Here is a 25,479-nt window from a genome sequence, read left to right as displayed (position 1 = left end):
CCATAACAAAAGGATTGCATACTTATTTACTCAAGACAGCTTTTAATCTTTTATGAATTTGTTAACATTTCTAAAAACACAATTCCACTTTGACGTTATGGGGTATTCTATGTAGATCAGTGACACAACATCTGAATTTAATTTAAAAAAAGTAATACTACTAGCCACCTAGCAATTTTATGAAGTTGGCTTTAGCTATCCCAGATAGGTTGAGGCAATCAATCAAGTTAGAATAGCTAGCTTGTCTAACTATCATCTTCGCTGGCATGCCTGCTGGCAAGATTGGTAGACTTTAGAAAAGCAAGGAATAACTAAATGTACTGAATAAGACTCACATTCCTTTCAATATTTTACCCATATTTTAGCAGAGATGCAGAGAAGCATATTTAGTTTATTTAAAAAATAACCACTAGTCAGGAGGATACAGACAGCTCAAAAGGTACAGTTGAAGTCGGATGTTTACATACACTTAGGTTGGAGTCATTAAAACTTGTTTGTCAACCACTCCACAAATGTCTTGTTAACAAACTATAGTTTTGGCAAGTCGCTTAGGACATCTACTTTGTGCATGACACAAGTATTTTTTCCAACAATTGTTTACAGACAGATTATTTCACTGTATCACAATTCCAGTGGGTCAGAAGTTTACATACACTAAGTTGACTGTGCCTTTAAACAGCTTGGGAAATTCCAGAAAATGATGTAATGGCTTTAGAAGCTTCTGATAGGCTGATTGACATAATTTGAGTCAATTGGAGGTGTACCTGGGGATGCATTTCAGTGCCTACCTTCAAACTCAATGCCTCTTTGCTTGACATCATGGGAAAAACAAAAGCCAAGACCTCAGAAAAAAAATTGTTGACCTCCACAAGTCTGGTTCACACTTTGGGAGCAATTTCCAAACGCCTGAAGGTACCACGTTCATCTGTACAAACAATAGTACGCAAGTATAAACACCATGGAATCACACAGCCGTCATACCGCTCAGGAAGGAGACGCGTTCTGTCTCCTAGAGATGAACATACTTTGGTGTGAAAAGTGCAAATCAATCCCAGAACAACAGCAAAGGACCTTGTGAAGATGCTGGAGAACATAGGTACAAAAGTATCTATATCCACAGTAAAACAAGTCCTATATCGACATAACCTGAAAGGCCGCTCAACAAGGAAGAAGCCACTGCTCCAAAACCGCCATAAAAAAGCCAGACTATGGTTTGCAACTGCACATGGGGACAAAGATCTTACTTTTTGGAGAAATGTCCTCTGGTCTGATGAAACAAAAATAGAACTGTTTGGCCGTAATGACCATCGTTATGTTTGGAGGGAAAAGGGGGATGCTTGCAAGCCAAAGAACAGCATCCCAACCGTGAAGCACGTAGGTTGGCAGCATCATGTTGTGGGGGTGCTTTGATGCAGGAGGGACTGGTGCACTTCACAAAATAGATGGCATCATGAGGAGGAAAATTATGTGGATATATTTTAGCAACATTTCAAGACATCAGTCACGAAGTTAAAGCTTGTTCGCAAATGGGTCTTCCAAATGGACAATGACACCAAGCATACTTCCAAAGTTGTGGCAAAATGGCTTAAGGACAACAAAGTCAAGGTATAGGACTGGCCATCATAAAGCCCTGACCTCAATCCTATAGAACATTTGTGGGCAGAACTGAAAAAGTGTGTGCGAGCAAGGAGGCCTTCAAACCTGACTCAGTTACACCAGCTCTGTCAGGAGGAATGGGCTAAAATTCACCTAACTTATTGTGGGAAGCTTGTGGGAAGGCTACCAAAACGTTTGACCCAAGTTAAACAATTTAAAGGCAATGCTACCAAATACCAATTGAGTGTATGTAAACTTCTGACCCACTGGGAATGTGATGAAAGAAATAAAAGCTGAAATAAATCATTCTCTACTATTATTCTGACATTTCACATTCTTAAAATAAAGTGGTGATCGTAACTGACCTAAAACAGGGAATTTTTACTAGGATTAAATGTCAACAATTGTGAAAAACTGAGTTTAAATGTATTTGGCTAAGGTATATGTAAACTTCCGACTTCAACTGTATGCTTATATATGCAGAAAAACAAAAGGTTTGACATAGAATTATGCACAATGATCATGGCTCTAGATTGCAAGAAAAGCTGTTAAATGTGTTTGAAAAATTCAATTTTCTCCAATTTATGAACAGGGGGCAAGCCCCTCTCCTGACCACCACCAAGCCATCCTCACATACTTTGTGCCCCTCAGATGTTTGGAGTGCATGACGCCACTGATAAATAGTACAGATATTCAAAAGTTACAACATTATAAAGAACATTAATGAAACAAAAGTGAAAGCATTCATTCACTTTACTGTATTTCATACATATGCTCTGTTCCAATGTAGAAGCGTATTGACGTTGGCGCGTGTTTTACGCACGCAGACCATAGCGTAGCCTCATATCATTATGGGAATGCGATACTGTTACACTGCAGGAATTTATTGATTGATTGAATTGATATGTGTTAGGACTTGTAGTGAAAGGCAATATTTAGCCTAGCATTAATCCCTTATGTATAATTCAACCTTGGGTAACTAGAAGGTTTAAAATGTAAACTGCTCAAATCATATGCTCTTATAAGAGACCTAATTTATCGAATAGTATGCACCGGTATTTAGGTTAGCGTTTCCCTTGTAACCCATGCAATGGTCTGCCTCTGCAAACAAACCCCCATCAACAAGGACGTCTGTCTTTCGCAACATCCAGGTGTGTGTAGGCCTACACGTACATATTTACGCATTCAAACCGCCGACAGACAACTCAAATGTGATGCTTATTACCACGATGGCTGTTGGCTACTGTTCAGATACATGCCCACTTAATTTCTGTTTCTGGTGCTTATTCCGCTCATAAATGTGCTCTATTCTAGTCTGACAGTTGCAGCTGTTCTCATGAACAAAATCGTCAGGCGCGTGCCAGCAGCTGACGTCTCCAGTCCGGCGCTGAAGCCTGTCTCCATATTCTGACAAGACTTAGGTAAATGTACCTAGTGTCTCATTTTTATTCGATTGAATATCATTTATCATTGTTTACGAATACATAATTTAATTTAAATAGCATATCTGTGCTGTAGTGTTGAGATTCGTTCTGGGCAGGTTTTTAGGAGTTTGTTATTTACGGTTTTAAAAATAAAGACCACGTTTTACGCCCTATTTTGACCCTGAAGGTTTGGATTGATCTGCTGTTGCTTTGGACAGTTGACGACTGGTTTGGGGGTCTTATTGTTTTAGGACAAAGATCATCTCAAGTCTGGACTCGCAGGAAAATACTGGCATTTGTTTTACCACCACTTCTATTTTGGAAATACTGTGAAATAAGACTACAAGGTTTTGGTGTTTGTTTTTAAAACACTGGACATTTCTAAAGCATACTCATGTCATGTCTTGATGCCTACTGCCAGATCCTGAAATAAAGCTGCTTATTCGGGTAGGCTGTATCAAATTTGGTTCAGTCAAGTCTTAAACTGCTAGGCTATGTTTTGTTCATTTTCTGATTTTAAAGACTTAACGTTTATGTAAGTTTATTTTAGAAACATTAGCATGTTATCTTGTTTCAGGACCATGCTGTCAACTGAAGGCTAGTGCTGAATAAAATATGATAATAAAGTGGTAGGTGTATATTGTAGACTATATGGTAAATATGTATAATTTAAATTTGAGATTATACACCATTGATATTATATGACACCTTCAAATTATTTAAAGAAATAGTTTATTTATGTATATACATATAGTTTTGAACAAGAATGAAGTCCTTACCTTGTGCACTACTGTGTGTCCTGTCAGTGAGCTTACCTGTTGGGCTTTCAAAGCGCGGACCCCAAAATTGGCATTTGTCATCCACCACTTAAACTGATGATTTGTTCAGTAATATATGAAGAAAAACATTCTTAGAAATTACATTTTAAACTTCAGGAGTTAATTACCTTCTCGTTGTGTGAGTGGAAATCTCCTTGTCCCACTGGATACATCTCTGGACTTTTGGAGAGGGACACTTGGAGACGGTGCTCTCTTTTTGCTTGATTGCATCATATTCCCACCAGCATATTTTCCTCTGCATTCAAGTGGTCAGTTTCAATAAAAAGGGGTCTCTGTGTCCAAAATATCCCCTAGCAATGATTTTGAGCCGCTCTAAGAGGCTCCAAGGCTTGGTGAATCTACAAAACCCAAGTGGAAACTCTCTGAGCAAGTGACAATTTCTTCTCAATATTGGCTGTATGACTGGTGGATGGGCCATATGATGTGAAAGTCATTGGGGGAGGACAGAGGGAGTTTGGGGAGGGGTATTTACTATAGGGCCAGTGTCATACCATTTCAAAGGGACATGTTGGCACTTGTAGGACTACGTACCCAAATAGGCCCTTACTGAGCATCTGGTGCCTTCTATATTTTACACTAGTGGTTGAGTCCAATATGAGCACCTCTACACATTCAATTTACATGGAAGTGCCCCTTTTGCAGGGATTTCTGGGAAGGAGGCTATCGAGGTTGGGACTTTGGAGAGAGAGAAGTATAGAGAGGCACTTTGTAAAGGTAAGAAAAGCTATGTTCTACTATGGTTAGGGTGCCATTGGATGGATGTGGGGTATATAGAGACTCTAATCTCAAAATGTATCCAGAAAAATGTAGATTTTCAGGTGCTAGGTGGTGTCTGTATAATGTTATAGAGAAGGGAGGGACAGGCCATGATGCTGTGCATATTTAAGTAAATATGGAAGCACGGCTAGGGGTAGCCATAGCTGGGAAGGGAATGGAGCTTGCTGGCTCTGCTGCTGCAGAGGAGATGTGGGTTGGATTTAGTACGCACAAAGTCAGTAAAACTCCAGAAGAAACTGTATTGTTGTCTATTGTGTTAGTCAGCTATTGTCAGCTCTACATTGGTCTCAAGGCTGTTGTCCAAAGGGAAGTGCCCAAACTGTTTCACAGGCTGTGCTCTATAAAGACAGATGGGAAGCTGTGATGATTGAACAGTAAGAGACACAAAATTATTCAAATAAAGAGCAAACATGCAAATGGTAAACTTTGTAAAGATTTTAGTGTGAGATAACATGTAGAATTTATTTAGCTTGCTCTGCTATGTGCATATCTAGAGACTGTAAAGATTGCCGCTGCACTTAGGGAGAGTGGTGAGAGTAACTGCCCACTTCCTGATTGAAGCACCATCGCAGCTGCTTTGTTTGTACTCATGATCAGGAAAAATGTTGTTTGAATACAAATTACTATCTTTAACTTAGAATTAAGTTAATTATTTGGGAAATAATGGTGGTATTTGAGGTTTCAGGACATGGGCCTAGACTAACTGCTTCAAACAGGGAGTGCTGCTGTTTCCTGAGTCTCTGAAGGCTCAGCTATACAGTAGCACAGTGGTGATCGGTTAACCTAAAAGGGAGATGTTAGTTTAACGGCCGTGGGGCCTGGTCAGCAGTTTCCCTGAAATAGCATATTGGGTTAACAGCCCATATACATCCACTTTTCCATGCATACACTTTTCTACTGTGTACCAACAGTTTACTATGGGATGGGTAGAATTGAAACCACCAGTTATAAAGCATTCAATTGGGAGGAACAATTAAACACAGGCTTCATTTGTACAAAGGGTTAAATTACAGTGCCGCTTGCTGGCATTTCTGCGATGATGATAGACAGACTACTAATGTGAAAATGTCTGTAATAGTGCTTTATGTTTCTTAAATTACTTCACTCTTTGCTGTTTTTGTTGTTTTAGAAGTACATTTTTTCCCCACCAGGTTAAATGAAACAATGAACTTTCATTACCTACATTTCAAAGCCGTATTGGGTTGACTGATGGGTGATGGGTAACGAGTTCTCTCTCAGATGCAGTGTTATCTGTAAAGGGAAAGACACAAAAATATAAATAATTATCCAAAGTAATTAGAAATTGTATCCATAGGTATATTTCAGATCTCAGAAAGTGACATGTTGTCTCACTGGTGTGGTAAGGGTTAATTGAGCACCGGAAGGCAGAAAATGTCCTGAAAGGGATCATATTCTCATGAAAACTGGGCTTTTAATCAGATTACGTTAAGCTACTATCTCCCCATTTGCTTCTTTTTAATTTCAATAACATCCTATCCAAACCTACTAACTCATATTTGCCTGAATGTAAAGGGTTAAAATGTGCTCTGGAGTGACACTGCTACTCAGTCCACATCATTGGTGCTGAAATCTGACTGAGTTTTTCACCCCATAAAAATATGTACATTTACTGCCCTCTCTGGTAGATTCAGGCAGAAAAGAGTGAGTGGGACCAAAGACAGGCAACCTGGGTGTTCCTCACACTATTGTGTGCAGTGCCTCTACTCTTGATAAACCCTTGTCTCCGCCTGTATATGTGGGTGCACCTCTGCCAGAACCCATGGGCATTTAGCCACTGCTGCAATCCCACAACTGGGGTGTATGTTTGTAGTGGCTGTGGTCTCAGTAGGCATTCCTATCCTATCATTTGCACTCAGTGAGTTGAGAGACTAAAAGAGATTATGAGCAGGCTCTCACTTTGACACCGCCACTGCTCTCAGTCTGATATCTGTCAAATTCAACTCGTGACTGTGGTACATTAAGGCTGTGCTTTTTCAAAAACACCTTGGTCAACAGTTACGTGTTTTTGCAACATATTTAAACATGAGCATAAGAACCACTGTGTAGACTGAGAAAGCACTTCTCAGACAATACACCTCAACTCATACAAGTTAAATTAGCCTCTGAATTCCTCCACTAGAACACAGTGAAATGATTTAACTTCATGTACAGTAGTGTCTTTGATGTAGTACTATAGTTATGCAACCGTGCTGCCCTACAACAGGTTTCTCTTCCACCAAGATTGAACTCAGTCTGTCGTCTCTGCTTCTCTGTATTACTCAGTGTCCCGCCCAGTGGCTGTTAGAGCACATTGCCTCTAACTACCACTCGAAGGGCATCGTTTCCTCATTCAGCCTGCTAGCGTTGCTGTCGCAGCAACACTGGAGCTATCAGTCTCTTCCATAGAGGCACATTCAAATCGGCCTGGTGCTGAAGTGCTAAACAGAGCGCTGCTATGCTTAAAGAGAATTGTTAACTCCTTCACTGCCAAATGCCACTGCTACTCAGATTTTAGACTTCTGTTTTGGTTTGTAGCTACTGTATGTTCTACTGCAGTAGTGGCCATGTGAGCGAACAAAAAGTGTATTGAAGAGTAGCTCCCACCATATTACTTTGGCTACATCACTTCTGTGCACTCCTTAGAAACAGCTGACAATGTAAGTCAGTTGCACGACAGCTGTGTGACTGTTAGCAGCTGTAAAACAAAAAACGCAACCACAAACACCCTCATCTCAGTAGCTCTTTGTGTGCATCATGTGGAATCATATAATAACTTTCAAGATAATGTCCATGTAAACCCACAGCTAAAAAAACCAACAAGATATTTTGTATTTCAAACATGTGGAAGAGATGACCCAGCATTTTGCCGCTAAGCCACCTCGGTTTCGGTCGCAGTGATCTAGGTACACCTTTGGCAACTGCCGATCTTTGAAAACGTCCATCAATCTCACTCAACTCATGCAGGTTAAATTAGCACCATGAAATTATTTTACTTCATGTACAGTAGTGTCTTTGATGTAACAGTTTAAGCAACTGTGTTGCCATAGTACAGGTTTCTCTTCCACTGAGATTAAGCTCAGTCTGTTGTCTCTGCTTGTCTGTATGACTCAGTCTTGTCCAGTGTCTGTTAGCTTCTAACCACCACTTGAGGGGCATGACTTCCACATTTCACCTGCTATCGCTGATATCATGGCTACACTGGAGCGATCAGTCTTTTTTTAGAGGCACATTCAAAGCAGCGTGGTGCTGAAGTGTTGAACCGAGGGCTGTTATGCTAACAAAGATAGCTGTTAACTCCTTCACTGACAAATACAATGTCTCTGTATAGTAGGCAATGTGATCTCCTTTTAAAAACTGTATGAAAGGCTGTAGAGAGAAATGCTGTCTAATCTCATCTAGAAATTGAGAACACTATTAGCTGTGCACAGATGCAGTTCATATTTTCCCCCAATCTTGATGGATGTTATCTTTTCTTTAGGCGTCACATCGATCAGAGCCTGAAGTCGCAGTCCAGGAGCTTGTCAAACCCTTCAACGTAAGCAATTACAATTCCTCCACTCACTTGTCAACTGCTACAAATACTTCTTTACAAATTTTACTTAGATCATTTTACTTAGATATTTTAATCACATGGATAATACAAAGGCTCTGTCTGACACTTCTTAATATAGCCTACATATGAACTCCAATTTGATTAAAGCTTTCACTATTTTACCTACATTTCTGTCATAATGGTGTTTTATAGAAACTTACTGCAATGTGTATAACATAATTTTGTCTGGTTACAACTTTAGGTGTCAGTTGCTCAATAGCTGTGGTACGGTTGTTGGCAGCAGTTAACACCCTCATCTCAGTATCTCTTTGTACAGTATGTGCAGTTGCATCATCTGACACTATGGGCCCTACAACAGGTTTCTCTTCCACCAAAATTGAGCTCAGATATTCTGTCATCTCTGCTTCTCTGTATGATTCAGTGTCCTGCCCAGTGGCTGTTAGCGTCCATTGCTTCTAACAACCACTCAAAATGTATGACTTCCTCACTGGAGCTATCAGTCCCCTCCATAAAGGCACATTCACATCGGCCTTGTGCTGAAAGGAGGGCTGCTATGCTAATGTAATGGAGGTAAGAAAGTGCCATGAGGTTACTCCACACAACTAGCTTAAATGTCGCCAATGGTGCTATCGTATCGGATCATTTTCTATAGCGCAACTGGTTGGTAAGTTGTCAAGGAGTGCGGTCACGTGTGTTTGCGATTAGAGCGTCACTGGTTTGAGCCCAGTAAAGTGGACACAGGGACAGTTGAGGAAGCAAAGCTGTTAGCAGCACACTGATTTAGGTTTCACTAACAGAGATGGCTGTTAACAGCTTCACTGCTGTCCAATATCAACTGGAAATTGAATGGACACTATAAGCTGTGCTCAGGTACGGTGATTAGTAGTAATAAGTGCATGTTATTTATTTCAGGCATCACATCAGTCCCAGACCAGGAGCTGTGACTCAGCGTAAGCCATTACAATTCCTCCACTCACTTGTCAACAGATACAAATACTTTTTTCAAAATTTTACTCTGAATTTTACTTAGATATTTTACTCACAGCAATGATACAAAGGCTCTGACACTTCTTAATGTAGCCTACATATCACCTCCACTTTGATTAAAGCTTTCACTATTTTACCTACATTTCTGTTTTACGTAGTAAACTTACTGCGAACTTACTGTACTGTGTACAGTTTTATTTTGGCTGTTGCTACACCTCTGTGCACCCCTTAGCTGACAATGGGTATCAGTTACACGACAGCTGTGGTACTGGTGTTAGTATAATGGATGTCACGCTTCCTGCTTAGTGAGTACCACCTCCTAATTCGGCTCACACAGAGGCTCAAACCCAGGATCTCTTGTTTGCTAGCACATGTGACTGCCCTCCCAAAGCGTCTTACCAGTCACGCCACACAACTAGCTATTTGGTGGCGCAAGTGGGGACACTTCAGGTTGAGGAGTAAGATTTACATATCCCAAGGTGCTACATTAGCAGCTGTCTTGAAACAGCAACCATGGACATCCTCACCTCAGTAGCTTTGTGTGCAGTTGCGTCGTCTGGCATCATAACTTTCAAGATCATTTCCATCTAAACCTTCTGAAGAGCACAGCCAAAAAAACCACAAAATATTTCAAAAATATTTTTGCACTTTGTCATTGTCACTCCTCATTCCTCTAGTTCCATTCACATTAATGGAAGCTTTCCATGGAAGTTGGCATCACTCGACACTGCGGCCGTGGGATAGTGAACCAATCAAAAGTGGATTGAAGAGTAGCCTTTTCCCCGTAACCCAATCAGCATTGTGTATACATGAGCCACTCCCACACCCTGCCCTTACATGGCACGGAGGACTGGCCAAGGTCTACTGATGGATGTAAAGGCTGCTAGTTCAGAGACAACAGAACCACAATACCAAGACTACTACTACTACTATTACTTATACTACTACTACAGAAGCACAACTACCAAGAGTACTACTACATAACCAGAAGGATGGAAACAGCTACCGACTTGACTCTGGTAAGATCCGATTACTAATCATAATTTTAGATTAAATCAATGGACATTGAATGTATCTAGCACAGTAACATATATTTTTGTCCACAATTTCAGATTGAATAGTGCTAGTTATAGATCGCACTGATATCAAAATACGTAATCCCCTCCAATGATTGCATAAAATATGGTACATTCATCAATACTCTGAGAAGAGTATTTATTTAATTAACATTTCCATCTAATGTGGGGCATATATGGTATTTTAAACTCCAGTTTCAGAACTGGACAGCAACCATCTGCCATTGGCTGCAGCAGGATACTTGTTCTGTTTGTTAAAAATAAGGGGTATAATGTTGTGTCCCAATGTTGTAGAGTCAGTCGGTGTTCAAAGAGCAGGCTAATCTGTTCTTCAGCTGTATGACAATATTCTATTATTATTCAGCTAAATTACAGATGCATTTGCCGAATGTGCGTACACAAAAAGTTATCAAGGATTCACAAGGCTGCTTTGTGAATATTCTGAATACAAGTTAAAGTAAATCACCCCACATAATTCACATTCAATAAAGTTGGCACTACTTGCAGACATGAGCGATGTACATACTAAAAGACTCTTCTCTCTAGGATGACAGTGAAGTCGTATGTGCAGCAGCAGCCATGGACAAGGAGACAGTGGTCATAATCCTACAAGGCATGGAGAAAGTCTCCTCCGCCGCCGCTACCATTAACCCACTATTTGACATAGTCACTGCAGTGGTGAAGGTGACATAGGGCCTGGTCGCCAAAGACCTCACCCAAAACCTGGACGCCCAACAATTCGGCCACAACCACTCCAAGCTGGAAAGCATCTCCAAGACAAACCAGCAGATTCTGAAGCAGATTCACCTGAACGAGGTCAATGAGAAGTACAGCAAGTATGAAGAGTATATCAAGCACCAGTACACTGCCCTCAACACCATTGAACAGATCAAAAACGAGTTCAGAGTTCCAGAGGGTCTATGAGAGAGACAAGGATACCCTTGCTCTAGACACGTACTACAGCAGTGTCATAGAAGAGAATACAACTTTTGAACAGAGGTTTGCTGAAGGTGTACCTAGAGCACTACAAGCAAAACCGAGACCTCATGGAGAAAAAGTGTTCCCAACTGGCTAATGTCTTTCAAATGGGCCTGATGACACTAATGGCATATACGCTGGTCAGAGAGGAGGGTGAACGTTGAATTCAGGGATAAATGGGCCCCCAGGGTGGAGAAGATTCAGGCCAAGATGGATGAGGCGCTGGCCCAGTGTGAGGGGAACTGATCCTCATCCACTCCCAGGGTCAGGTGGGCATATGAGGGCTTTAAAGGGATACTTTGGGATTTTGGCAATGAGGCCCTTTATCTACTTCACCAGAGTCAGACCATTTTTATGTCTGTGTCCAGTATGAAGGAAGTTAGAGGTAATTTTGCGAGTCAATGCTAACTAGCATTAGCGCAATGACTGGAAGTCTATGGGTATCTGCAAGTCATCTAACTCTGGGGACGTAGATAAAGGGCCTCATTGCCAAAATCCTGAAGTATCCATGTAAGGTTAAAAGCTGTTTGGAGACTAAACTAGTCCTCTTCCCTCAATTTAAAAAGAAAAGTAATTTCCTTTTGGCTGGTGGGCAATCTTCTTTGTCAATGAATGGAATGGATTAAATCTAGATTGTATAATAAAACCACTACCTGGTTTTGACTTCTGTGTCGTGACCCCCTGCTTGCCATCATGTCGGAGATGGGGATCGTGGAGGACAGGGCCAAGCTGAAACAGGGCCTGGTGAAGGTCCTGCAGTGTGTGGCCACCATCTCATCTGCTGCGGCTGTGGTCAACCCCATATTTGGCGTGGCCGGCTCTCTAATCCGAGTGGTGCTGCACCACGTGGACGATGAGGACATCCAGACGCTGAAGCGCGAGTTTGGCTCGGTCAACCGTGCCCTGGACCAGCTGTCCCAGCAGAACCGCAGCACCCTGCTACAGATCAAGAAGGAGACGCTGGACGGCCAGTACTGTTGTGTGGAGGAAAATCCGCAAGTTCATGGAGATGGTGGAGGTGGGGCCCGAGCACTGTGAGCGCAAGAAGGATGACTTCGAGGAGAGCTACTCCAACGACCTAGGCGACCAGAACCTGCACACACTCTACGAGGGTGTGGTGGGCAAGCCCATGCTGTTCAGCCGGCCCATCCTGGAGGTGTACCTGAAGCACTCGCAGGGCGACCGCCGCACCATGGAGAACCTGTGCACGCGCCTCACATACCTCTTCTGCATCGGCCTGATCGCCCTCATGGGTTACGCCGCTGTCATCGGAGACGACGAGGAGGGCATCAGCGATGAGTGGGCCGAGAAGATGGAGCACGTGCAGGAGAGGATGCAGGAGGCCCTCCAGAAATGCAAGTGAAGAAGAAGAGGAGGAGAAGGAGGTGTAGAGGTTGCTACTTGTCCTCAATATGCAGGACTCTCTCCACATTTCCTCTATGACTTAGGACCCCGCATCCTTCCTTCCTTCCCACCATTTTCTCCTTACTCCAGGACAGCTGTGTATACAACGTCTGTTTATTCAACCAGTTAATTGTCTATCAATGTGGATCATAGGAGGTTGGTGGCACCTTAATTAACTGGGGAGGACAGGCTCGTGGTAATGACTGGAGCGGAATTAGTGGACTGGTGTTTGCCATTCCATGCGCTCTGTTCTGGCCATTATTATGAGCCGTTCTCCCCTCAGCAGCCTCCTGTGATGTGGATGAATGATTCTTTAATGATCACATGGCTATTCACTGTTGGTATCTATGAGTTAGTGGTAAGTAGATTGAATGAAAACAGTTAGGGATTTGCCTCATCCACAGCAGTAGTCAATTAACAGACCTATATAATATATGTGAATGTTGATATGGAAACCTGCATACACAGCAGTCTGAATATCAACATTTGGACTGGCTCTTAATTAGATTTAACTATGTCATTCCTATCTTCTAAAGAGTAAGATGTAGTGGTTTTAATGTCTGACAATATTCAGCACTTTTTAAAAATATGTTGTGTTGCATAGGTATTTGCTGGTGATTTAGAGGGAGACAGTTCGAATGGGCTCATTCTGTTGCATGAATGTAAGATGCACCATAATGGGTATCTATTTGAACAGATATATACTCCATGCAAATCTAATAGTGCCACTGATGCAACCTAGCACTTTCAAATAAAAACATTATCTATACTGTGGACACTTAACAGAGCATGCCAATTATCTAAATACAAAAAACAAAAACAAAAATGGCTTTACTGTGGGTTAATTAGTATTACTTTACTTATTATCGGCACCTAAATTAACTATTATTTAGCATTTAATTGGAAATAGTATTAAAAAAAATTGATAAATAATTTTACCAAAATCTAACTTAACTTTGGATATTTTATCTAAGAATGTATTTATGGAGGGAATCCAATCATTAATGCCACACACACACACACACACACACACACAACACTAGCATTATGTTGCTTCCATAATTATTCAACAACACTAGACTGTCTGTCAAAGAGCTATGACCCTGATAATGAAGTCAGTGGGATGAAAGTCATAGTGTAACTAACGCTAAACACTTGTAGCCTGTTCAATGTAATACCAAAACTGGGTTACTATACTGTCCAAAAACACTACTGTTTCCTTTTCAACCATATTGTATGGTGTTTCAGTTTGTTTTCATGAACACACTACATTATGTTGGATGTGATGTAAGCCAACCAAGTGCAGTGACAACACTAAACTAACCACACAACAATACAAAAGGTCAAAGTATACATTAGCTTTAAGTGCTTCCTCTCTTATGTGTTTTTGATCAGTATCCTCTCATAACTGACCAACAATGTCTCCTCTTACACTGTGGTTCATGTTCCATGTCCCCTTAACTGTGTCTTTGCCTAAGAAAGGGTTCACAAAGTTATTTTCTCTACTTCATTTGTTCTTGTGCTCTAAAGCACTGCAGTTTGATTTGATCTCTTTTGTGCTATTAACCCCACTATTCAGATTTCCAGTGTTACTGATGCCATTTCTATGATCATAGATCCAAGAGAGCTCTCCATATCTATGATTCATAACCCTATATCAATGGAATGGCTATTCTGTGGTACCAGTCCCTGTCTCTAATATTGTTACAACCGAGAAGTATGGCTGTTAAATAGTTATAATTCTGCACTGTTAAAATGAATTAGATGGGAATAAATGTACCTCTTTAGGGCTTTCTGAAAATATATGCTCCTCATCTAAATGTCATAGCCTATTTTTTTTGTTATTTTCTTTGTTGCATGGTTGTACTATGCAGCACTATCAATAAAGATTGAATGTAAAATATCACTTGTATTAGATTTTTTGCATTAAAATATATTGAGGCATTCACAATAGTATTATCATTTTAACTTGGTTTATCTCAAAATGATGATGAGGGTCAATACATGCTGTCAGTTCCATGAATTTTTTGGCACCCTTGATTAAAAAGAATACAATTCTATAAATAATATAATTAGAAAAGGGATCAGTGTAGTTTTCTTCACAAGGGGAGGCTGCTAGAGTATTGAAAACAGGGGTATCAATATGTATTTACCTTATCTCTTGAGACTTGTTAAACAAAATCTTGTTCTCTGAACAATTGTATTAGTATAAAATAATATAATTTACAAAAAATGTTGAGCATGCAATATAAAGTCTACACCATCTTCAATTATTTTCACATTTTTATGCCTTAAAATGAAAACTAAAAAGTGATTAAAATCAATATTTTTTTCCTACAGATCTACACAACCTACTCAACATGTTCAAAGTGAAAGAAGGTTATAGAAATGTTTCTATACCAAAACAACCTAAACTGAAATATCATAATTGGGTAAGTCTCCACCACCCTGAGTTAATGCTTGGTGGAAGCACCTTTGGCAGCCATTACAGCTGTGATTCGTTTAAAATTGCTCAAGCTCATTACATTTGGTTGGGAATCATTGATGGACAGCAATATTCAAATATTGTCTCTGATTTTCAAGCAAATTTAAGTCAGGACTGAGACTAGACCACTCAGGTACAACTCTTGGAAAGCCATTCTGGTGTGTCTTTGGCATTAAAATGTGTAATTGTTGTGGTAGTTAATTTCTGCATTACCAAATGAGGAGAGTTACAAACTTCACACACCAGTCAAAGTTATACTTAAACTACATCTTTAATAATAAGAGCTTTGCAACAGCACTGACTTTCAACGATTTTCCATTTCTAATGAACCGTTGAGAGTGACAACACAAAAGTACAAAGATGCACCCCTCTCAACCTACATGACGAACAACAGATACATAGAATGGTCACAAGGTTAAGATTTGTATGAAAGATATCTCTAAAATATAGCAGACAGCAACTGCTGTGTCAACAGTTTTCATTGTAAAGACCCGTGTCTGGTCCTCCTACTCCAAACTGGAACCTTCTCACCCTGGTACGGTATAGCACAAAAACATTAGCTCATTCAATGGCATAACTCAATTATCAACTCTAGATACTCCCATCTCAAGAAAAACCCCTTCTTGACCCCTCTCCTGGACAAGCTCACTGAGTGGAGTGAGTCTCTAGGTCATACACTATCCCAGGATAAGTGCAACATCAGAGAGGACATACAATGGTTCCAGACACTGCCATACACCTCCCCCAATGCCAAAGGAGGGAGTGACTTGCGCACAGACATTGTGGAGACAAGTAATTGGTTACCCATTAATCACGCCATCCCTTCACATGGTTTAAGAATAGGTAAAGACACATTCACATATGAAGACAATGTTCCATCTGTCCTCTTCCCTTTCTGATATTCTGCATAGCACCAGAGACATGTAAAAGACAAGTCTGACCTCTCCCCTCTCTGGGCCCCAAGTGACTGAGCCCCAGCTGAGGGAAGAAGTGCAACTGCCAACACCAGAGTCCAAAGAAATACATTCTAATAACAAGTATATCACATAAGCATATTATGCAGATAAGACATCTTAATTACTTATGTTACCCAACTAATTCTGATTCATCCACCACATTGTCTCGCTGAAAAATAAAACTCTATTCCAGGGTGAGGTTTTCAAATGACTTTGGGATTTTCGCAAACTTTTTCCCTTGGCTTTGCTCCTTTAATATTTATTTTGATTCTGACATACTCCCCAGTCACTGCCTATGACAAGCATACCCATAACGTGATGCTGCCACCACAATATAGTTTTGAGTTTAGGCCAAAAAGTTAATTTATTTGCTCTTTTGTCTGGTAGTATTACTTAACAGCCTTGTTACAAACAGAATGGATTATTTGGAATGGATTTTTTAAGACAGGCTCATTTCTTTTCACTTTGTCATACAGGCCAGTAATATGGAATGAATGCAATGTTGTTGATCCCTTTGTATTTTCAAATATTGTGGTGACAGCATCATGTTATGGGTATTTTTGTCACCGGCAGAGACTGGGGAGTTTGTTAGGATCAACAGAACCCACCTCAGTCTTTTGAAAACCTAACCCTGGGATTTTATTTTTCTGCAGGACAATTACACACATTTTAATGCAAAATACACATTATCCAATTATGATATTTCCATATTATTATATTTAAAAAAAAATTGTATTACTTTCTTTCACTTTGAAAATGTGGAGTAGATTGTGTAGATCTGTAGGGGAAAAAAGTTCAAGGGGGTGTACACTTTCTATAGGCACTGTAGCTCAGTATTTCTATTTTATTTTATACAGTCTTTTTTTGTTCATCTTTTCAAGGATGCCAATAATTATGGATCTGACTGTATCTGAGACATTGAAAAAGGTAGGAGCTGAGTATTGAGAAGTCCATGCAGGGACGGACTGGGACCAGAAATAGGCATGAACATTTCTAACACACTGGCCCATTTTCTTCCCCAAGACCCAAATTATTAGCCAAATAATAATTTTGTGAAACAAAAAAAACCTAACAATTTATCTGGCATTTGTCTAAACTGCCTTATGGCCAGTCTGCCCCTGAGTCAATGGCCTAATCGCAAATGGACCCCTAGACCCTATGCACTTGCGGAGATCTGAGAGGATTTGATTATTTTAAGCAATATGGTGAAACTTCCACTTAGGCTATCAGAGGGCAAGGTGGAGCTATTATCATATGGATTGCATATGTCTAATGTTATCATATCTCCACAAGTGCATAAGGTAAAAGGTCTAGTGGTCCTTTTGGGATCGGGCCCATGTGTCGCATAAAGCCAATCGGGTAGTGACTGTAGTACATGGCTCTTCATCCCTGTTCCTGGAGAGATGCCTTCCTGTAGGTTTTCACTCCAACCCTAACCTAGCACATCTGATTCTAATAATTAGCTGGTTGATAAGCTACAACTGGGGTTGGAGCGAAAACCTACAGGAGGGTAGCTCTCCAGGAAAAGGGTAGGAGATCCCTGCTGTAGCATAATTTCATACCTCTAGGTGTCAGAATAGACTTGGAATCCTGATAAGTAAACATTTGGTAACACTGCTACTGTAGGCACCAACATATGATGCCATATAAGTGAATTTAATACCTAATGATATAATGCATTTTAACATTTGCTATTAGCTGTCATAACTCACAAGTAGTTATAACATCGTTATAATAAATGACTATGATGTATTAGTGAATGTGTGAATGTTCTTGTCACCAGCAGATGCTGTTGTGTGAAGATGCTTGTTTCCGGCTATAACCCTTTTGAGTTTCATGTATAACCCTTTCTACAGAGGGTTCTACATGGAACCCAAAAGGGTTCTCCTATGGGGACAGCCAAAGAACTCATTTATCTAAGAGTGTACTGTATATTTCCACCAGAGGGCCCGGTGTATACCAAACTGTATTAGCAAATCAATGTAAAGGTCTATGGGCCGTTTTGATAAGCCTCATGGTGGGGCTAAATGAAAAGTACATTAATTTAGGAAAATATATTACCATGAGAGTAGGCCTACTCAAAAGTCTGCTTTTATTTTAGGCCACTACACGGTTAAAGAACAGACATCTAGACAGCGCACACAGCTATAGGCTACGCCTCTGTCGTAGTCCTCATGCCAGCCAGAAAAACAGGTTTCCCCCCACACCCCCTCCCCTGAGTCGGTGGACCAAAACTGAAATCTATTAACCTGTCTGGGAACCTGGGACGTTTGCGTCCCACCCTAGTCAACAGCCAGTGGAATCGCGTCGCGCGAAATACAAATACCTCATAAATGCTATAACTTCAATTTCTCAAACATATGACTATTTTACACCATTTTATAGATACACCTCTCCTGAATCGAACCATGTTGTCCGATTTCAAAAAGGCTTTACAGCATAAGAAAAACATTAGATTATGTTAGGAGAGTACCCTGCCAAAAATAATCACACTGCCATTTTCAAAGCAACTAGCATGCATCACAAATGCCCAAAACACAGCTAAATGCAGCACTAACCTTTGACAATCTTCATCAGCTGACACTCCTAGGACATCATGTTACACAATACATGCATTTTTTGTTCGATAAAGTTCATATTTATATATAAAAACAGCATTTTACATCGGCGCGTGACGTTCAGAAAATATTTTCCCTCAAATGCTTCCGGTGGATCAGCGCTACAATTTACAAAATTACTATTCGCAAACATTGTTAAAATGTAATATTGTCATTCAAAGAATTATAGATTAACATCTCGTGAATGCAACCGCATTGCCAGATTTAAAAATAACTTTACTGGGAAATCACACTTTGCAATAAACGAGGTGCTATGCTCAGAAAAATAGGCTAGGCGATACAGGTTTGCGTCATCTTGGAACCATCTAAAATCAAATATACTATTGTAAATATTCCCTTACCTTTGATTATCTTCATCAGAAGGCACTTCCAGGAATCCCAGATCCACAACAAATGTAGTTTTGTTCGAAAAAGTTAATAATTTATGTCCCAATGGCTCCTTCTTGTTAGCGCGTTCCCGAAGGCTACTCATAATGTACGAGGCGCGCGGGACTTGTCGTCACGAATGTGCAAAAAATATATATTTACATTCGTTCAAACATGTCAAACGTTGTATAACAAATCTTTAGGGCCTTTTTCAATCAGAGCTTCAATAATATTCAAGGCGGACGATTGCATTGTCTTACTAAACGTTTCGGAACAAAAGGGTACCCACGGGCGCACGCGTCATAGTAGTAATGGCCCTCCCCCTATGACCAACTTTCCAGGCCTCTTGTTCGGTCAGTTTTTACCGGAGAAGACTCAAACCACTTTGTAAAGACTGTTGACATCTAGTGGAAGCCTTAGGAAGTGCTAAATGAATCCTAACTCACGGTGTGTTTCATAGGCAAAGTGTTGAATGTAATTCCACAAATCAGATTTCCACTTCCTGCATGGAATCTTCTCAGGTTTTTGCCTGCCATATGAGTTCTGTTATACTCACAGACACCATTCAAACAGTTTTAGAAACTTTAGAGTGTTTTCTATCCAAATTCTAGTTACTGGGCAGGAGTAGTAACCAGATTAAATCAGGTACGTTTTTTATCCGGCCGTGCAAATACTGCCCCCTAGCCCCAACAGGTTTTAAGACAAGTAGGTCAACTGTCTGAGAAAGGATATTGTCTTACCTGCATAACTTCATGAAGTGTCGGATTCACTTGTTTCATGTGCAGTTGGACTACATGTGCAGCTCCCACAACTTTATGCATCAGTCAGAAGTCATCTTTTGAGATTGGCCACTGCATGCTTCAAATACACCGAAAAATAAGATATATTTTTTTATTAAATGGCAATTAAATGCCATTAAATTAAATTGTGTTTTGTCATCCGTTTCATAGCATATCAATGAATAGAAAGGTACAATTGTGCATTAACCAAATCTATAAGCAGATTATAATGATTTATAAATAATGATATGCGGGGATGGGGTGTAGCTCATGAGTCTATGGCGAGCAGAGAGAGAGAGAGAGAGAGAGAGAGAGAGAGAGAGAGAGAGAGAGAGAGAGAGAGAGAGAGAGAGAGAGAGAGAGAGAGAGAGAGAGATGCAATTAATTGTTTTAGACACTAGGGAGTTGTTTCAATCCATTGTAAATTCCAATTTCTATTATTGAACTGTCATATAATTAGTAAAAGTCAAAGTCATGCACACACAATTGTATACAACACTTCCTTAATTGGATTACAGTAAGTAAACTCCTGAATACAATGCTGGCTAAACAAAAAGATTAGGCTAGAAAATATTGTATGTGTTATAGGTAGCAGAGTAAAGCTTTCCCTGTCGGGGAGATGGACTCGGTAAAAGGTATCGACGTCTCACCCATCGATCAATGTCTTAACCGCTAAAACATGTTACACTGTCACACATTTATACAAACGTGCTGTACTAACCGATATTTTTTGACCATTTCAGAATACACAATGTGTGCACATTCCGCACCCATTTTCAATGGCTGACTCTTTCACGCAAAGTGCGCAATAGTCTCTTCGAAGATCTTCAACCAAATGCCTGTACCCGAGAATACACAGACACATCTATCTTTCCCTCTCGCATAAGAGTTTAGCAAAAACCTCTAAACGTAAGCACTGGCTGCTGAGTCAGGGGAGACGGAATCCAAAAATATTCCACCACATAGTGGTGCATGCGTAATTGTACCTATACAGTGTGTCTCCATCATACATGGGCATGAATGAAAACACTGAATTATTATATTATTCGACCTACAATCGTTATTAATTGCAGTTGGAGTAATACAACTGTAGAAGTAAATTAAAGTCAGTATTAAAATTTACTACATGTTGTTATTCATTTTTTTCTCAAACATTGGAAATTACAACACAGATGGATGGCAAAAATATAGTCTAAGATATTCCAATAAAACACATCTAATTGGTATTTATTTATTTAGGCTAATTGGTTAATTGGACATCATGTATTTGAAAATGACGCAGTGGCTGTATGACCATCCATCCTCTACAGATTGTGGTCTGACCAAGGACACAATAATTTAGCCTATTAGAGTTTGCAGACAAGGCATGAAAGTGGATTTTTTTTTATATCTATTGCTTGGACTTCGTCGGTTTTGAAACCAAATTATGCATAAACAGACCCAGTGAAGGGTCTGCTCACACCTCTGTCTATTTCAGTCATTTTATGGCATGATAAACGTATCATCCTCTTTTGGCTTTAGATTGTCATTTGTTTTACATGCAAATGTTGCATCTCATTCAATATTATACAGATTTTTACCTTTGACCTTGACAATATCAGATATAAAAATGTAGCTCTTGTATACAAGCATCTCTAAAACGTGTCTGTAAATAGTGGCATAGTGGCATTCATGGCCAGCGATTACACTTGCTGCCTGACTACAGCACTTTATTGAGTTAATTATGATATTCTATGCATTTCTTTTTACTGACTGTCAATCATTAAAGGGACAAACAGCAGTAGAAACTATAACAAAAAACACCCCTCCACTATAACGTTCATAACGTTAAAAAAATTATAATATCATAAACAGAGCTATGGATGTAAGGACTGACCATACATGATATAAAAAATATACTTTTAACCATGTTTTGAGACTTTATAGTGTTTGTTTATATTTACTTTGTTGACAAGCATTGGAGTAAAACCAGCTCATATTTTGGGTTCTGATACGGTAAGATAGTTGAACTAAGCTCAGGCGTTTATATGTTATATTCTTCAGGAATCAATGGGTACATATCATTACTTTATAATTCCAAAAATGTGTGTAGGAACTGCTGATTGCCCCTTTAAGATTTAATCGTGATGTGGCCCATAAATGTATGTTTTGGTCTGTAACAAGGTTCTCAATCTTATTTGTAAATGTCCAATAGTGATATCGAAATTGATAATTTGATCTGTGTTACTCTGGAGAGAAAACTCACACATGGCGCCCCCATAAGGGATTGAATGTCAACTGTTATTATAGGGCATTCCATCACTTTATTTGAGGTTAATGTGCAGCTTTTCCCTCCAGATTTTGAGCCAGATTTCTGAAGACCGGCACACCTAAACAGGCACTGACACATAGTTCAACTTTCATATTGATTCTCCCTCCAGAGCATGGCAAGTCCTCTGGAGAAGGTGTTAGCCCAGAAGAAAGATGCCATCGAGGCTGTGATGGAGAGTTTTGAGGTGAGGGGCTGAGGTGTTGGCCAGCGCAGTAGGGGAGCTCTTCCTTCTCTGTAAGCCAGCCGCCCCTGTCCTACGACTAGCACTGGACACCGTGAAAAGCAAAGAGGTCTTCTATGTCAAAGAGCAGTTCCTGTCCGTGAGGAACAAGCTGGACATACTGTCCATCCAGCTGGAGGACATTGACTGTGAGATTAAGAAGGGCCGGCTGGATTCCCAGTACTTCTCAGTGGAGGAGAACATCAGGAACCAGTTCCGGAAGTACATGGACATTCTGGAGGCCAAGCCACAGTTTCAGGAGGTCAAGAAGAGGCTGTTTTTTGAGCACTTCTCCAAGCCGGAGGGGGAAGAACCTGTATGTGCTGTATGATGCTCTGATGACACCAACAGCTTTGGGGAGTTTTGGAGGTGGTGGAGAGGTAAAGTGTTCTTAATCATGCTAAATGGGCATTTATGCATCTGTGGAGCATGTCATTGGTTGAGTATTTTAGTTTGAGAACACTTGTGGAATGAATTTGAACTGTTAACTTGTGATTATGGTAAATAGGATGATTCATTTTATTGTTATTCACAACAGCTGAGTGGTTGGTTCTCCATTTGTCTCAGGTATGAGGCGAGGAACAGGCACCTACTGGAGGACTTCTGTGTGAGGATGAAGGAGCTCTTCTGCCTGGGCCTAATTGCCCTGCCGGGCCACTGTGCCCTCACCAAGGGATCAGATGAGGAAACCATCGACAACTGGAGCAGAAAAATCGAGGAAGTGGAATCAAAAATGAAGGCATGCATCGAGGCCTGCGTAGCAGCCTTCCCTGAACAGGCTTGCCTTGACGCCCAGCGTCTTCTCCAGGAAAAAGAGGAACGCAATCTTCAGGACACAGCTCAGGATGTACAGGAATTCCTCACCAGGAAATACAACTGGGTGAGCTGGTCGGTCCGAGTGGTCAACCCCTCTGGCAGCAGCTATCGGAACTGGCGTGCCGGGGTACCACTTCCAACACATGGCCGGTCAGAACTGGTTTGAGGTGCTACAGCACCAGTCCCCAACCGGTGCCCCGCGACTGCATCCGGCAACTGATGGTGGAGCCAGGGAAGAAGGGTGATGCCCAGGCCGTGGTGGAGGTCCTGGAGAAGCAGCTGGCGGGGTACGTGGTACATGCTGTCAGTCACCACAAGGAGAGCGGGGCCACCTGGAGCTTCCCTGAGGACTGCCACTACTGGGAGAGGCACAAGACCGTGGCACTATGCGTACACTCAGAGTGATGCTGATAGAGGTGCAACAAGTCAGACAAATAGGGATCATTATGTTATCAACCTGAGGGGTTATTCTAAATTCTGAATTGACCAACTCAAAGAGGATGTGTGGGAAATTAGGGTAAATGGTGATGAGGTTTTGTGAATACACCATGCAGTTTGTCCTAGCCATTAAGTAATACTATGCACTGTGTATAGCAAGTAGCTTTGGTGGCAATTAGATTCACTGCATAGAAATCTGAATGTATTGCTAATTTGAGGCAGTGTTTGCAGAGTATTTCATTAACTGTATATACATTTTATTATTATAAGTGACTAACTCCTACCATAGCTTATGACCACATTTTAGTAGACACTCTCTCATAGTTAAATAGCTTAACTCAATGCATCTTACCCTGCTGCCAAATACTCACAGTTTATGTGAGAAATAACCTTGCTGCCCACAATTCCACAGAGATGATTTTGCTGAGATGGTAGCTGGTGAGCTGTGCTCTCATTTTGTCTCTCTACGACACAGGCTGGCCTACATTACAATGAAAGAGAGCATGGAAGCTGTTCTGCCATCCGGGAAAACAACTTGGCACTCAGTGTTCTCTACTGTGCCTTGTCTTCACAATACACTCAAACTCTTGCTTCTGAACTCATATCAAGCATGCTGCAGTAGCAGAACTTTAATTGTATTACCTCCCGAGCTGTGCCTATTTGTGAACACATTATTCATGCCAGTTGTTACAGCATGGATGTGAAGTGATGTTTAATTGACTAATCTTTCTAATTCGTACCAATTCAGTCATAATAAAAACAACATTTGTCATTATGCTTCATGACAATAAACAGCAACACATCAGCTGTTATTGGATGTATATATGTGTGTCTTGCCTGTCTTGTGTAAACATGTTGACGTCTATTTCCATTAAAGCAAGCTAGTGCACCCGCACTCACCGGGTCCCCTACTAATTGAATTGATATTTGCACATAAGTCAGCGTTTCCTGTCCACAGCTTTGGTTTGATAGTCTATGAGTAATCTTTGGCTGAGCTAATATCCTGAGGACGAGCTCCAAAGTGCTTGTATCAGCATGATGGAATCACTCATTAGCCGTGTTGGAGGTGGAGAGCGGTGGAGACGGCCAGCAGTTCTGTGTCAGTGGAGTAGCTATATGGTTCTGCCAGGGCTTTAGCCTCAGTGCTACGCTATCGTAAATCAAGCCTGTCAAAATTCATTGAGCGCAGTCTGTAATACACAGTGCAGTAGGAAATATATGTATTTTAATCATCCCCTTGTCTTCCGTGCACCCTTTCTTAATGTGTCTATGGGCTGTGTGAGGAAAACAGGAGTTAGGATATTTCTTGTTGTTTACTTGTTGTTTACTAGGGTGGCTTTATGGGATAACATTGCTACTCTCTGAAGGTTGAGTTTCATAGTCAAGGGTATGAGTTCCATAAGAAGGGTCTCATTGATCATACATTTACCACCATTGAAAAACAGATGGTGTTGAAAAGAGAAAGAATGCTGCAGACCAATGGGTGTGTCAAATAGTCACCATGAAAGAGCACTTCTCTTCAAACCAGTGGCAGAATTAGGTATACGAGACATGGGCAGCCTCCCAGTGCGGCATCTTGCCGGGGGGCGTCACAGGGCACCCGCCCCCAAAAAATCGGAATGGTGACATTTGCGCGATCGGTTTTCTATCGCTCATTTGCACATCACGTCAATGATATCATGTCACCGTGTGGGACTGTGGTTCAATTAACCTTGTCGGAGTGGGCGCCCTGATTCTAGTTTGTGAGCTAGGCAGGCTACTGCCTTGGTAGCCTTACAAGCTAGAACCGCCACTGCTTCAAACACACCATACAACCTGTCCTGCAGACCACTGGTGAAATGCATCATCACAACAGG

At 40.8% G+C, this 25,479-nt stretch overlaps 2 pseudogenes; both read left to right on the top strand.

Moving 5' to 3' along the window:
* Positions 1-2,937: 2,937 nt before the first annotated feature.
* On the top strand, positions 2,938-24,858 carry LOC106581785 (uncharacterized; annotated as a pseudogene).
* LOC106581792 (protein rapunzel-like) lies at positions 10,411-14,494 on the top strand (annotated as a pseudogene).
* Positions 24,859-25,479: the final 621 nt, after the last annotated feature.

Source organism: Salmo salar, chromosome ssa02 (genome assembly GCF_905237065.1).
Source record: "Salmo salar chromosome ssa02, Ssal_v3.1, whole genome shotgun sequence".
Lineage (NCBI taxonomy): Eukaryota > Metazoa > Chordata > Actinopteri > Salmoniformes > Salmonidae > Salmo > Salmo salar.
This window is presented reverse-complemented; position numbering and strand designations above follow the sequence as displayed.